Source organism: Fulvia fulva, chromosome 3 (assembly GCF_020509005.1).
Source record: "Fulvia fulva chromosome 3, complete sequence".
Classification (NCBI taxonomy): domain Eukaryota; kingdom Fungi; phylum Ascomycota; class Dothideomycetes; order Mycosphaerellales; family Mycosphaerellaceae; genus Fulvia; species Fulvia fulva.
In genome coordinates this window covers 26199-40299 of record NC_063014.1, presented here as the reverse complement: position 1 = coordinate 40299, position 14101 = coordinate 26199, and positions in this window count along the sequence as shown.

Below are 14101 nucleotides of genomic sequence, written 5' to 3'. Positions count from 1 at the left end.
GAAGCTACTAAGTACCGTAATATATATTAGAAGGACTTAGGCATAGTACGAGTAGAGATAAATCAGGCTAAGTAGCAGCTTATTACGGTCTAGTAGGAACTCGATAACCTAAAGGCTTAACCTGAACCCTCCTCTAGTGCCGTACTCGTAGTACAAAACAAGTCTCTAAAGAAGTAAGCTAAGGAAGCCCTATAATAGCTTAACAATAACGACTCTAAGATTAGGGCACTTAAATTAGACCTCGACATATACAAGACAGAGGCTTAAACCTACTAGAACGATATCTAGGAGCTGAATCAATCCTAGCAAAACTAGGTCGACGAGCTTAAGAAGTAACTCGAGGATCGTAGTAGGTCCAGGGTATGCTCGTCGCTATCTCGCGTAATATTATAACGCCGCGTACTACAGAACGGTCGTAACTCTTTAAGAGGTAAGGATAATAAGGCGGAAGGTAGACGAGTAACTAAGAAGGGTAAGAAACACTCTCGTAAGATAGATTATAACGACTCGGACCCGTTATCCGAAGGTTTAGAGTTAGAGGAAGACTCGGAGTTAGACAGCAATACCCGTACTTATTGCCGCTCTTCTAAGAAGAAGAAGTAGGTATACGACTTTAAGTCTCTAGTTAAGTACGATGCCAAACTTAGCCAGCCCTTTAAGACTTAGCGCGGTGTTAATAAGCCTAAGAAGTTTATCGGTACTATCGATAGTAAGCTATTAGGACCCTCCCTTAAGAAGTTCCTCTTAGAGTTAGAGACTATCGTCGACTATACGGTCTTCCGTAATAAGAAGGTAGTATTAAAGTTTGTCTATAACCTCCTTACTTCTCCTAGCGACGCGTAGGAGTTAGTCGGACCTAAGATTCCTACTATCTCTAGCGTCCTTACGAGCAATAAGAAGTTATATAAGGGTATTAACGACCTAATTTAAGAGCTCGCTAATCGCTATAGTGACCGTAACCCTATCGGCCGAGCCCGCGAGCGTATATACTCTCTAAAGATAGACGGTAAGGACACCTTCTAGTCCTTCTACCCAAAGTAGCGCTAGAACGTAAACATCCTAGGCCTAAAGGGTAAAGACGCGATAGACTACCTATAACGTAAGCTAATAGTCCGCTACCTTAATAAGTATCTAACGTATCGGCTAACCTCTCTTAGCGATATAATCGACAACCTTTATTAAGCCGATAAAGACTTTAAGATCTTAGATAGCCTCTACCCCCGTAATAAGAAGCCTAAGAATAATAAGAAGGACGGTAAGGACAAGGACGATAAGCTAGTAGGCGTAGCTCCCGGTAAGCCACCTCGTAAGGCCTAGTCGACCCGTCCTAAGCCCTTTAAGAGCAGTCTTGGTAAGACCTTAGACGAAGCCGAGAACACTCGCTATATACGCGAGAGCCTCTATAAGAAGTGCCGTAAGCCCGGTCACCGCTTATAGTAGCGTACCTACGAGCTCTTCGAGTACGAAATACCGGTACGTCTAGGTACTAACGCTAGCGGTACTAACGTCTTCGAATTACCGGCGGGAAATACGTAGTCTACTACTTAAGCGTAGAAGTAAGTAGATATAAATAAGAACAGTTATACAAAGAATTAAGAGAAGTACTACTAGTAGAGACTCTACTAGAAGGACTTAAGCTGTTATTATATGTTCTTAGGATAGTAGAAATAGAATATAACCTAGTTATTAGCTTATACCTAGTAATGCTGGGCGTAGCTAATAGGCAATATACATTGATTTTCCTTAATAACGGTACTAACTCAGATTATATTAACTCTTCTTATACGCGTAAACATAACCTGCCCTTAACTAAGCTTAATAACCTACTAGTACTCGGATTAGCTAATAGGTCTATAGCTACGGAAATGATCAAACACCGTATAACTATAGAATTTACGCTTAGCAATAGCTATAGAGAAACGAGAACGTTCTAGGTTACTTATCTAGAATACAATATAGTACTAGGCAGACCTTAGTACGATAAACATTAGCTAGGCATCTACTTTGCCTCTAGTATAATAACCCTCGACTCGGAGTACTATAAGGAACATTACCTATAGAGCGGTAAGCCAGTCTAGGTATAGAGTATTAACAATAAGTAGGAGCCTATAATTACTAAGTAAAGCTTCGAAGTAGCTCTAAAGACCCGATCACTATATTAAGCTACCGTTAAAGAAGACGATAAAGGAGATCTAGTCTAGACTATAACTTCCGACGTAATTATAAAGTAACGACCTAAGCCCGAGACATCGACCGAGACGCCGCCCGTACCGATACTACCGGATATCGATATCTAGGAAGTTAGCGAAGCGGCTATCGATAGGATGGCTAGGCAAAAGGGAGCTAAAGTATATATAATGTTTATTTTCGATAATAACAAACAATAGTAACTAGGGGATCTCCGCGTAACGGACCCTTTAATAGCTTATACTATAAGTGCTCGGAATATACGTAAGGTAGTAGTATATAGGCCCGATACTAGCTATAGGATGCTATCCAATAACAAGACTATCGAACGACTAGATGCTTAAGTAGCGGCGTTCGTACTAGTAGCGTAGCGTACTAGCCCGATACTATCCGCTTATAAGATATATGTATAGTCTAATATTAACAAGTTTATAAAGAAAAAGGAGGAGATAATCGATCCGAGAGATCACCTCCTACCTATCTATTACGAGTTTGTATACGTCTTTTCTAAGTAAGATACGAAGGAGCCCCTACCGTATGGGCTAGGTATCGACTATAAGATCAAACTAAAGCCTAGCGCGACCCTACTCTTTAGCCGACCTTACCGTATATCAAACTAAGAGGACGAGGTAATAGCTTATTAGGTCTAAGAACAATTGGCCTAGAAGGGTATCCGTAGATACGAAGGAAGGGTAGACGTATCTTTACCTATACTTATCGTTAAGAAACCTAGCGGAGGACTTAGAGTTTATATCGACTATAGATAGGTAAACAAACGTACGATAAAATCTAGGTATCCTATACCCCTAATATAGGACATACTCAACCGCATTATAGGGAAGAAGTACTTTACTAAGCTAGATGTTATCGCCGCCTTTAACCGTATACGTATAGCGGAAGGGTCGGAATGGCTCACGGCGTTCACGATACGGTATAGCTAGTTCGAGTGCTTAGTAATGCCGTTTAGACTATATAATACACCCGGGACATTTCAATCGTATATTAACAATACCCTAGGAGAGTTCCTCGACGACTTTACGTCTACGTACCTCGACGATATCCTAATCTTTAGCGATACGCTCGAAGAACATATCGAGTATATAAAGAAGGTACTCCGTAAGTACGGTAAGGTAGGCCTTTAGCTCGATATCTCTAAATACGAGTTCTATACTCAGTCTACTAAGTACCTCGGATTGATTATCGGTAAGGACGGCGTATTAATAGACCTAGCTAAGGTATAAGCGATACGTAAATAGGGGACTCCTACTAACGTAAAGGATATCCTTACGTTTAATAGATTCTTAGGCTTCTATCGACGCTTTATTAAGGACTATAGCAAGATAGTTCTACTTATAGTAAAGCTAACTAAGAAGGACAACCCCTAGTACTAGATAAACGAATGTCAGAATGCGTTCGAAGGACTAAAGTAAGCATTTACCGACGCTAAGGGAACAGTACTAGCGATGTTTATCCCCGGGAGACGTACCGTCTTAGAGACTAACGTAAGCGACTTTATAACCGTAGTAGTCCTCTCGTAATATAACGAGGACAATATCCTCCGCCCTATCGTATACCTATCGAAAAAGATGAGCCCGTAGGAGTATAACTACGACATCTACAATAAGGAGTTGCTCGTAATCGTTAAGGCGTTTAAGGAATAGAAGCTAGAGCTAATGGCCGGCGACATCGATAAACTAGACTTCGAGAACTTTACCGACCTAAGCGGCTACCCTATACTTGTCTATAGCGACTATAAGAACTTAGAATACTTTATAATATCTAAGTAGCTAAACAGACGCTAAGCTAGGTAGGCCGAGTTCTTATTATAGTTCTTCTTTAAGATCGTATACCGACTAGGAGTATAAGGAGCGAAGCTAGATAGCCTTACTCGACGTTCCTAAGACGCTATCTTATATAATAAGTTAGATCCGCGTTATACTTAATAGATAGATAGATTATTCATTCGCCTGTTTTAGTGCCCTATAGCCTATACAGGTCTCTCGCTATTTAGGTCTATTTGTATAGGTAGGAAACCCGATTAAAGGATGAAAACCTCCTCGTCTTTGCCCTCCTCGTTCTTTCCTGTCTTGTCCTTTCGTTCTCCTTCCTTTAGGGTACGCTAGTGTCATAGTTGTTACCCTATAACTACCTTGCCCGTAACCCTAGTGATGTCCTCCTCTCGATTCCCTTTCTCCCTTCTATTTCCCCGGCTCTTCTCTCTCTCTCCCTCCTCTCTATCCACCTTTCCGTTTCTACTACTAGGGAGAATTGCTCTAGGTAGTCCTCGTTAAGGATCTATCTTGTCACTCTCCTTATATCTTATCTGTCCTAGATAATAGCCTAGTATTGCCTATCTCTTGCCTTCGCCCTCTACTAGCTTCTCCCTTTTACCCACTTAGTACAGTTTAGTACTATGTGCTCCGGGTTTTGGGATAGGTAGCTATAGGGGCAACGTTTAGAATCGTATCCTAGGACTCTTCTTTAGTGTAAGTATGCTCTTAGCCTAATGTGCTCAGAGCAAATCTGGATAGCTATGCTTGCTTCCGCCCTCTTCAGGTCTTTATAGATAAGGTAGTTATACCTCCCAAAGGTCCTGGCCGCTAGTAGGGCTCCTGGCCTCACCGGTTTTTGGTTCCAACGCGTTTCCTATAGGTGACCTACGATCCTTTCTGCTTAGCTTTGCTTCTTTTTCCCTTTGTCCCCTATATTAGCTTGCTCCCTTAGAGCTTCTCTCTGTTCAAGGGCTACTAGGATTTCCTATGATGTTTTTAGGTCTGCTTCCTTCTATAGGATCATGTGTGGCCGGTTGGGTCTTCTCCTCCTCTCCTACTAGGTTCTTATCCTTTAAGTAGCTGCTTGGATAGTTCCCTAGGCTAGGTATACTGATGTCTTCTCTACGTATTGACACCTTATGCCCTGGAGGTACTCCCTGATAGGGGCTGTACCTGATTCCATTTCTATTGTCCTGTGAGGGGTTGACTTGTATGCCCCTAGTACTCTCTTTAGGCAGGCTGCCTACGCTCTGTTAAGGGGGTCCTCAATTCTCTTCGGGATGTGTTTTTCCGCTGCCCAAATTGCTGCTCTATATAGCATTACGGGCTTGATAATGGCCTTATACATAGTCTAGGCCTTTTTGAAGGTCGCCCCCTAGGTTAACGTAGTAAGTCTCTCGATTGATTGTCTATTAGTGTCCGCTCTTGCTTACGCCTTCTTCACTTATAGTCCCTAGCTGAGTTTTGGGTCTAGCTATATCCTAAGGACTCTAAGTTCCCTTATAGGATAGGTCTCGAACCCCTAGATTTTTACTAGTACTACCAAGTTATGTTTTGTCTTTACCTTACTAAAATAGATAAGTTGGTACTTGTACGGTACGAATTTTGCCCTATGCTCTCTTGCCCACTTTTCGTATTGTCTATATCTCTCCTCTAGGAGTGCGCAGTTTTCCTCTATAGACCCCGACTATGCTAGGATATTTGTGTTATCTACGAACCCCAATACTAAGGTATTTACTGTTTCTAGGAGTAGGGTCAGGTCGGCTATAAAGAGGAGGAACAGAATTGGGGAGAGTGTAGAGCCCTATAGGATGCCCGTGTTTGTAATTGGGGTCTACGGGGCTTTGAAGGACCCTAGGAGGATCTGGGTTGTTCTGTCCTTAAGGAATGACTGTATAAAGTGTACTATCTAGGCTAGGATGCTTTTTATTCTAAGAATATATAGAAGCCTTACGTAGGACACGTTGTCGAAAGCCCCTAATATGTCTAGTGAAAGTAGTAAGGCTACCTTATTATTGCTATAGTGCTAGATGTGTCTAATTTGCTCTATAATCAGTTCGACTACTATAAGGGTAGATCTCTTTTGTCTCCCCCCTATTTACGTTGCCGGGAGGAGGTTATGTTCTTCTACTATTCCGGTGAGCCTTATAGGTACGACCTTCTCTAGGAGCTTCCCTAGTATGTTTAGCAACGCAATTGGTCTATATGACTTCAACTTAGTATAGTCTTCCTTTTAGGGTTTCCTTAGGACGTAAGTCAGTGATTGCCTAAAGGCCTTTAGGCAATACCCCTACTTTATACACTAGGTAAAGATTGGCGTAAGCACTAGAGTGATAAGGCTACTACTAGCTTTTAGGTAACAGTTAGGGATCTTATCTAGGCCCGGGGCTTTGTTGCCCTTTAGTTTCTTAATAATGTTTCCGATCTCTATAGTAGACACTTGCTAGTTAGCCTCCCTTAGCGGAGGAATGTATGTTCCTAGGATGTTACTTAGGTCTGCCTCTACCTAAGTCCCGAAGAAGTGGTCTACGAATGCTTTTGCTTTCCCTATCGGAGTGGTTTGCGTTTCCCTGTCTTAGTCCTATATTAAGGGAAACTAGGGCGGGGAGTTTCGTTCCCCGTCTAGTTTCCTAGCCTATTCTACTAGTCTCTAGATTTGTTCTGGGTGTTCTGTGATCATCCCTATAGTTGACCTCTACTCCTACGTCTTGTCTCCTCTGATCTGCGCCCTCTTCGCTTTGCACGCATTATTATAGGCTTCCTAGTTTGCTTAGGTACGTCGTTACTCCTATCTCCTTCTTGCTCTCCTTGCCTCCTTGACTTTAGCTATGTACTCTAGTGTCTAGTATAGCTTCTAGTATAGCGACTATCTCTTCTTAGGTATATAGGCCTAGGCTGCCCTTTATATAGCTTCTATTAGCTGCTCTACTTCTTGGTCAATCCCCTCCGTTATGTGTATATTGTTAATGTTCACCTGTTCTAGTTCGCCTTCTAGCCGCTACTATACTAGTGTCCACTCGGCCTACTTCTAGTAGAGCCTCCTCTTAGGTTCCCTCTCCTCCTTAACTATGAGTTGGATGTCGGTTTGGATTAGATAGTGGTCTAATAAGGACTCTAGTCAGTCATTGACTATATAGCTTTCTACCCGTCGTGTTAAGGCGTAGGACATAAAGTATAGGTCTAGCGTGCTAGAACTGTTGTTTCTAGCCTAAGTTTCTGTTCCCTTTGGCGTGATCAAGTCCATTTAGGCTGTTTCTATCTGACTAATGAGCCTCCCTGCTAAGAAGTAGTATACTAGGGTAAAGTCCGATCCCTACTTTAGGTAGTAGAGGTTAAAATCTCCTATTACGATATTGTGGTTTTGTTGGTCTATTGCTTCCGGGAGCCTTCCTAGCGTATGTAGTTATGTGCTGCTTCTGGACTCTAGAGGTGGGTTATATACGCTATAGATCAGGACCTAGCCTTGAGTTGTTTTGAGCTACACTATAGTAATATCCCTATCGGTTCTTGGCTAGGCCTACTAGTCCTCTACTAGTACCTTCTTACTAACATAGATACAAGTTCGTAGGACTCCCTCGGTTCTGTTTATTACTACGTAGTATCTCGGGTCTTGTATAATTAATAGAATCCTAGAGTGTAGGTTGATCTATAGTTCCTATATTGCTATAATGTAGTGTTCCTCCGAGTCTAAGGCTTGTAGAAAGCTCCTTTAGACCTTGTCTTTGCTTCTGTTCACATTATACTAAATGATTGATAGTCTATTAGTATAAGGCATTAGGACATGTTTGTGTCTAGGTCCGTTTAGTCTTACTGTTGGTCTTGCTATTAGTTTTCCCGTCCCTCCTCCTGTTCTTCCCTTTAGGGTTGGCTCCCTATCATTTAGTTGATTCTCATTTGTCTATTGCTCTACGCTGCCTTATACAAGAACGTTAGTCTCCCTATTACTAGCACTATTTATGGCTCCTCTTGTAGCCGGGGTCTCTTATTCGGGTAGGTAGTTCTCTCTAGTTGTTTCTGTTCACCTACTAGGAACCTAGTTAGTGTTGTTACCCTTGCTTCCCGCGCTCTCCACTAGGCTAATAGTCTAACTAGGCATTGGTTTGACTATGCCGGGTGTTTTCTCCTACATACTACGTATCTTATGTCCTCCTTCCGTTTTTAGCACTCTTAGGTCGCGTGATCACTAGTATAGTATAAGTAGACTAGTGTAGCTTTGCTACACTTTAGGGCAATATGTCCGTACTGTTGACAGTTGAAACATTAAAGGATTCTGTGGTTACTCTAATAGATTTCTACATCTAGCCTCTTAAAGTCCTAGTACAACCCTTAGTCTAAGACCTTATTTGCTTGCTCTAGTGTTGCAACCTATAAGATTAGCGAGGAGGCCCTCTTGCCCTCCTCTATCTTCTTCTTAACCTACGCTGTCTTTGTGATCTATAGTCCTAGTGCTATTACCTAGTTTTGCCTCTAGAGGTTTGGTGTATCCCTTTATGTATCAAAGGTTCGTAGGACCCTATACGTAATTACTATGTACTGTTAATAGGAGACTTTCGCTATACTCCCGATCTTTAGTGTCTACTCCTTATTTATTTCGAGGGCCTTCTTGTCCTATACGTGTGCTATAAACAGCTTGACCCCTTTGTTGTCTGCCCTTGCCCCTACTATTCCCTTTACTCCGATCTTCTCGACTATCTCCCTCCCGGTCATCTTTCCTATCTCTTCCTTCTCTTTCTAGTCCGTAATATAGACTCGTAGTACTATACTTTAAGGGGGGGTGGGTTGGCTCGCGATTGTTGCCTAGGTCGTTAGGCCCTAGGTCTGTCTTGGGTCTCTTTAAGGGTTGTTTCTTACGTTTCGTGTTGCTGCCTCGATTACTATATTAATCGTAGTGCTTGTTTGTCGTTTGAGCGCCTTTAGTCCCCCGAGCAGTTTGCTTATTACTCCTTTTAGTACTCTCTCCGGAAACCTCCCTTCTTCTGCCGCTACTATCTCTTCCGCCTTCTTATAGAGCGTCCTCTACTCGTCTCCCCCTTACTCTCGGTCGTCTACTGCCGTCGTCGTCGCCATTTTTCCAACTCCGTTATACTTAACAGGATAGGGTACTACTAAAACTAGAATACTTCCTATCAGTTAGCGTAAGCTAGATCCTAAGACTATCCGTATCCAAAGTAGAAGGAGTAGTTATAGACGAAGCCCTAGTAGTAGATATTAGTAAGCTATACGAACAAGTTGACGTAGTCGAAGCTACTACCTAACTCGCGGTAGGAGAACTAGTGAAACTACTCCGAAAGAACAAGATAGACGATAAGTACATAATACTAGTCGACGGTATAATATATATTAAGAACCAATATAGCGGGTATAGCCTCTTTGTTCTACCTATAGAGGATAAGGAGAACACTATCTATATACATATAGTCAAAGCCTTTTACGATATACCGGTAGCCGGATACCTAGGTAAGACTACTACGAGTAGGCTCGTATTACGATATTATATATAGCTAAGGATAACCCGTTTCATTAGATCTTTTGTACGCGCCTACCGGATATATCGTAATAGCCGTAGTATTAACGAACTATAGTAAGGACTTTTAGCCCTACTACCTATCCCCTTCGATACTTAGGATAATATCGCTATAGACTTCGTTATCGACTTGCCTAGAGCGAAGTGTATAGCCGACGGTTAATAGTACGAGAATACGCTTACGGTAACTAATAGACTAGGTAAGGAGAGCTACTATATTCTAGTTCTCGAAATAATAGCTAAATATATCGCCTACGTCTATATTAAGCACATCTTCTTACGCTACGGATTGCTAAAGACGATTATATCGGACCGCGGACCTTAATAGATTTTAGCCTTTTAGGGACGCCTTTATAAACTACTATAGATTAGGCGTAGGATCTCTACCGGGTATTATCCTAAGACCGATAGACAGAGCGAGAATACGAATAAGATAATAGAGTAATATCTACGCGCATTTATTAGCTATATATAAGATGACTAGTCGGACTAGTTACCGCTCGTAGAATTTATAGCTAATAACTATGTCTCTAAAACGACTATTATAAGCCCCTTTATAGCTAATATTAGCAAGAATCCGAGATACGCGGATTTAGAGCTTAACCTACCTATATAGCTACTCCTACATAAATAATGCCTAGACGCGGAATTAGTAAATACCTTTGTATAGCGTATAATAGAGCTTCGCTATAAACTAAGAGACTCGATAGAGATAGTATAAGCGTCGTAAGCCGAGTACGCGAATAAACACCGTACGATCGTAGTACGATACGAAGTAGGTGATATAGTGTACCTTAGTACTCGTAACTAGCGTACTAAGCGCCCGTTAAAGAAACTTAACTACCGCTATACCGGACCTTATACGATCACTAAAGTACTACTATTGTCATAGTCTCCCTATAGAGTGTATAGAAGGTAGGGACAGAAGAGCCTTAGAGTGCTTAGAAGTCGTTAAGAAGTGACAGTCTAGCTTAGTATATGAGCGCTAAGAATTATATGCCCCGTAACATTTACTACGGGACCTAGCCCTCCAAATTCACCCCTCTACTAAACCTTAACAGATTCACTTCGGCTCGTAACTATATGACTTACGGCACTCCCGCGAGCACCCGCAACTACGCTAGACCCTAGAAGAAGCACGTAGAAGACTCGGAACGTAGGGCAGGTTAGAATAAGGTTTTGAGTAAAGCTACTAAGCGCGGCTTCGTACGGGTTAGCCCTATTAATACGGGGACACGCACTTACGAGGGTCGCGTATAAATATCTAGCCTTCCCTAGGCCTCTCTTGCTTTCTTCGTCTTTCGTTTTGTATAGCAATTATACTGTACCCTTTTATATCTATACTTCGTACCTATATTCTCGCTTTCACCCTTATATCTTATAGGCTAGGCTCTCGCCCTAACATCACGAAAGACTAACAAACCGTTAACCACTCGAGTCATCCTTATAGGTGACCACGCTACCGATAGAGGTGTCAACCTCGACAACTAAGACACTCTATTCTACTTTAGTAAGTGGACTAATATCCCCTTCTCGAACGCCGCTACCTTCGGTACCTAGGCAAACGCTAACCCCGACACCGCCTACGCTCTTATTAACCGCACCGTCTCCTCTTTCCGCAAGACCGCCTAGTAGGTCGAGTAACCAAATAACTAAGTAACATACCTTCAAGGTATTATAAACACCTTCCTAGAGAAGTACTAGCGGCGGTTATTGTCGGCGTACGGGGCGAGGTTTAGGAAGGTGTTTATAATACCTTAAAGGTATGTTACTTAGTTATTTGCTTGCTCGACCTACTAGGCGGTCTCGCGGAAAGAGGAGACGGTGCGGTTAATAAGAGCGTAGGCGGTGTCGGAGTTAGCGTTTACCTAGGCACCGAAGGTAGCGGCGTTCGAGAAGGGGATATTAGTCCACTTACTAAAGTAGAATAGAGTGTCTTAGTTGTCGAGGTTAACACCTCTATCGGTAGCGTGGTCACCTATAAGGATGACTCGAGTGGTTAACGGTTTGTTAGTCTTTCGTGATATTAGGGCGAGAGCCTAGCCTATAAGATATAAGGGTGAAAGCGAGAATATAGGTACGAAGTGTAGATACAAAAGGGTATAGTATAATTACTACACAAAACGAAAGACGAAGAAAGTAAGAGAGGCCTAGGGAAGGCTAGATATTTATACGCGACCCTCGTAAGTGCGTGTCCCCGTATTAATAGGGCTAACCCGTACGAAGCCGCGCTTAGTAGCTTTACTCAAAACCTTATTCTAACCTGCCCTACGTTCCGAGTCTTCTACGTGCTTCTTCTAGGGTCTAGCGTAGTTGCGGGTGCTCGCGGGAGTGCCGTAAGTCATATAGTTACGAGCCGAAGTGAATCTGTTAAGGTTTAGTAGAGGGGTGAATTTGGAGGGCTAGGTCCCGTAGTAAATGTTACGGGGCATATAATTCTTAGCGCTCATATACTAAGCTAGACTGTCACTTCTTAACGACTTCTAAGCACTCTAAGGCTCTTCTGTCCCTACCTTCTATATACTCTATAGGGAGACTATAACAACTATACGATACGTATCGCCTAGATTTACCGCGATCGCTAAGTAACTTATATAACGGCTTCTACACTAACCTACTAGTACCGGTACACGAACCGATACTAGGCTAAGTGTAACTACTACTAGTACCTATAGAGGTAGAAGACGATAATAGCGACATAAGTACGTATTAGTTACTAGATACGATACTAGATATAAAGAGTACGCTACCGCCGGGACTAGGGCTACGTAGTAGAAGGAAAGAGAGACGATACGAGTATCTAGTATAATAGTTTAGTCATAGCGAGCCTACTTAGGAGCCCGCTAAGAAGTTAATAGATACTACTGCCGCCTCTATTGCGTACTTCTACTATAACTATCCTACAAAGGACAGGCTAGCCGGCTTTATACTACTACTAGGGTAGATTCCGAACGAGGATATACCCGAAGACGGTATAATTAGCGATACTATAAATGCTTCGTTAATAGCTACGTCTAACCTAGTAACTATAGGAGGGCTACGTATACTAATTACGTAGGTACCTATAGCTCTACTACCGGTTAAGAGCTACGAGCCTAAGACTAGTATAAGTAAAGACCCGTAGGCGGCTACTTTAAGAAAGATAACCGATAGTAGGCAAGTATAAGATAAGCGTTAACGCGAATAGTAATCTTCTCTTAACTTAGTAACTATAGCTATACCGCTAATATTAGTTAGTAATAGGTACTATAGCTCTTCCTTAATATAAGTAATAGAAGCTATAACGAACTCTTTCGCGGAGTTCGTAAATCGCTACGGTAAGCACAAAATTACGACTTATATAGGCTAGGTTAGCTACCGCGGAGGATACGATAATGCCGACCGAGGTAGTAACGACGACACGATAGCGGATAGAATAGATAATAGAAGTAATAGAAATAGCGATATAGAGGATAATACTACTTTCGTAGTAGCGATAATACGAGCTTAAGGGACTAAGCGCGATTTTTGAAGGGGGGGTAGTGTTACGGCCCTAGGCCTAGTAAATAGTTAGCTAGTATATAGGTCACGTGACCGCGCGTTACTAGCGCGCCTCGGCTATATATAACCTCGGCGTACCTCGCGCTCCTCTTTCCTACGTACCTAGCTACTTTGTATTAATACGATTATAAACCGTTATAGAATAGATCTAAACCCTCTAGTACTATAGACGGAATAGAACAGTATCGCTACTCTCCCTAGATATCTCCGGAGTATTTAATAATATCTCCTACAAAAGACTACTCTATATACTCCGATAGAAGGGAGTCTCCGTATAGGCTACGAAATTTATATACTCCTTCCTTAAAGAGAGGACTACAAGAATAGTCCTTAGGAGGTATAAATCTAAAAGAGTATACGTAGAGACCGGAATCCCCTAAGGATCTACGCTATCCCCGATCCTTTTCCTAATCTTTATAGCCGACCTTATCTCCTTACTAACGTCCCCTTAGACTTCGGAGTTAGGCTTTGTAGACGATATAAATATCCTAGCCTAGTCCGCGATAACGGAGGAAAACTATAGACTACTTACGGAGAGATATAGAGTATACGAGGACTAGGCTAGACGCTACGGCGTCCGTTTTGTCCTAGAGAAATACTAGCTAATCTACTTTAGGAAAGCGAGGACCTACTATAATATATAGGCAACTATAATAGATAGATAGATTTGTTATTCCCCTATTCTAGGACCCTATCTGGCCTATATAGGTATATATCTATTGTTATATATAAAGGGAAACCTAAATAGGTGAAAACCCTTCCCGCCCCCAACTACTCCTTATCTAGTTTAGCTTTCCCTCTGAACGTACGTAGTCTATGTCACTACCCCGTTAGCCCCCGCTCCTAGCCGGTCTCGTCGCGCTACGTCGTGTCCTCTCTTCCTATACTGCTCCTACTAGGCGGTACTATTCTAGCTAGCCCTTCTCTAGTATCTAGTTCGTAATACGCCGTAGGTCCTTAGCGTTGTTAAGAAGTGCCCCAATCGTCCGGTTCCTCGCCTTTACTATCTACCCCCCCTTCCTAGCGACTACCTCGGACAGACGAGGAGTGCGTACCGTACGTTCTAGGAGCGATAGCC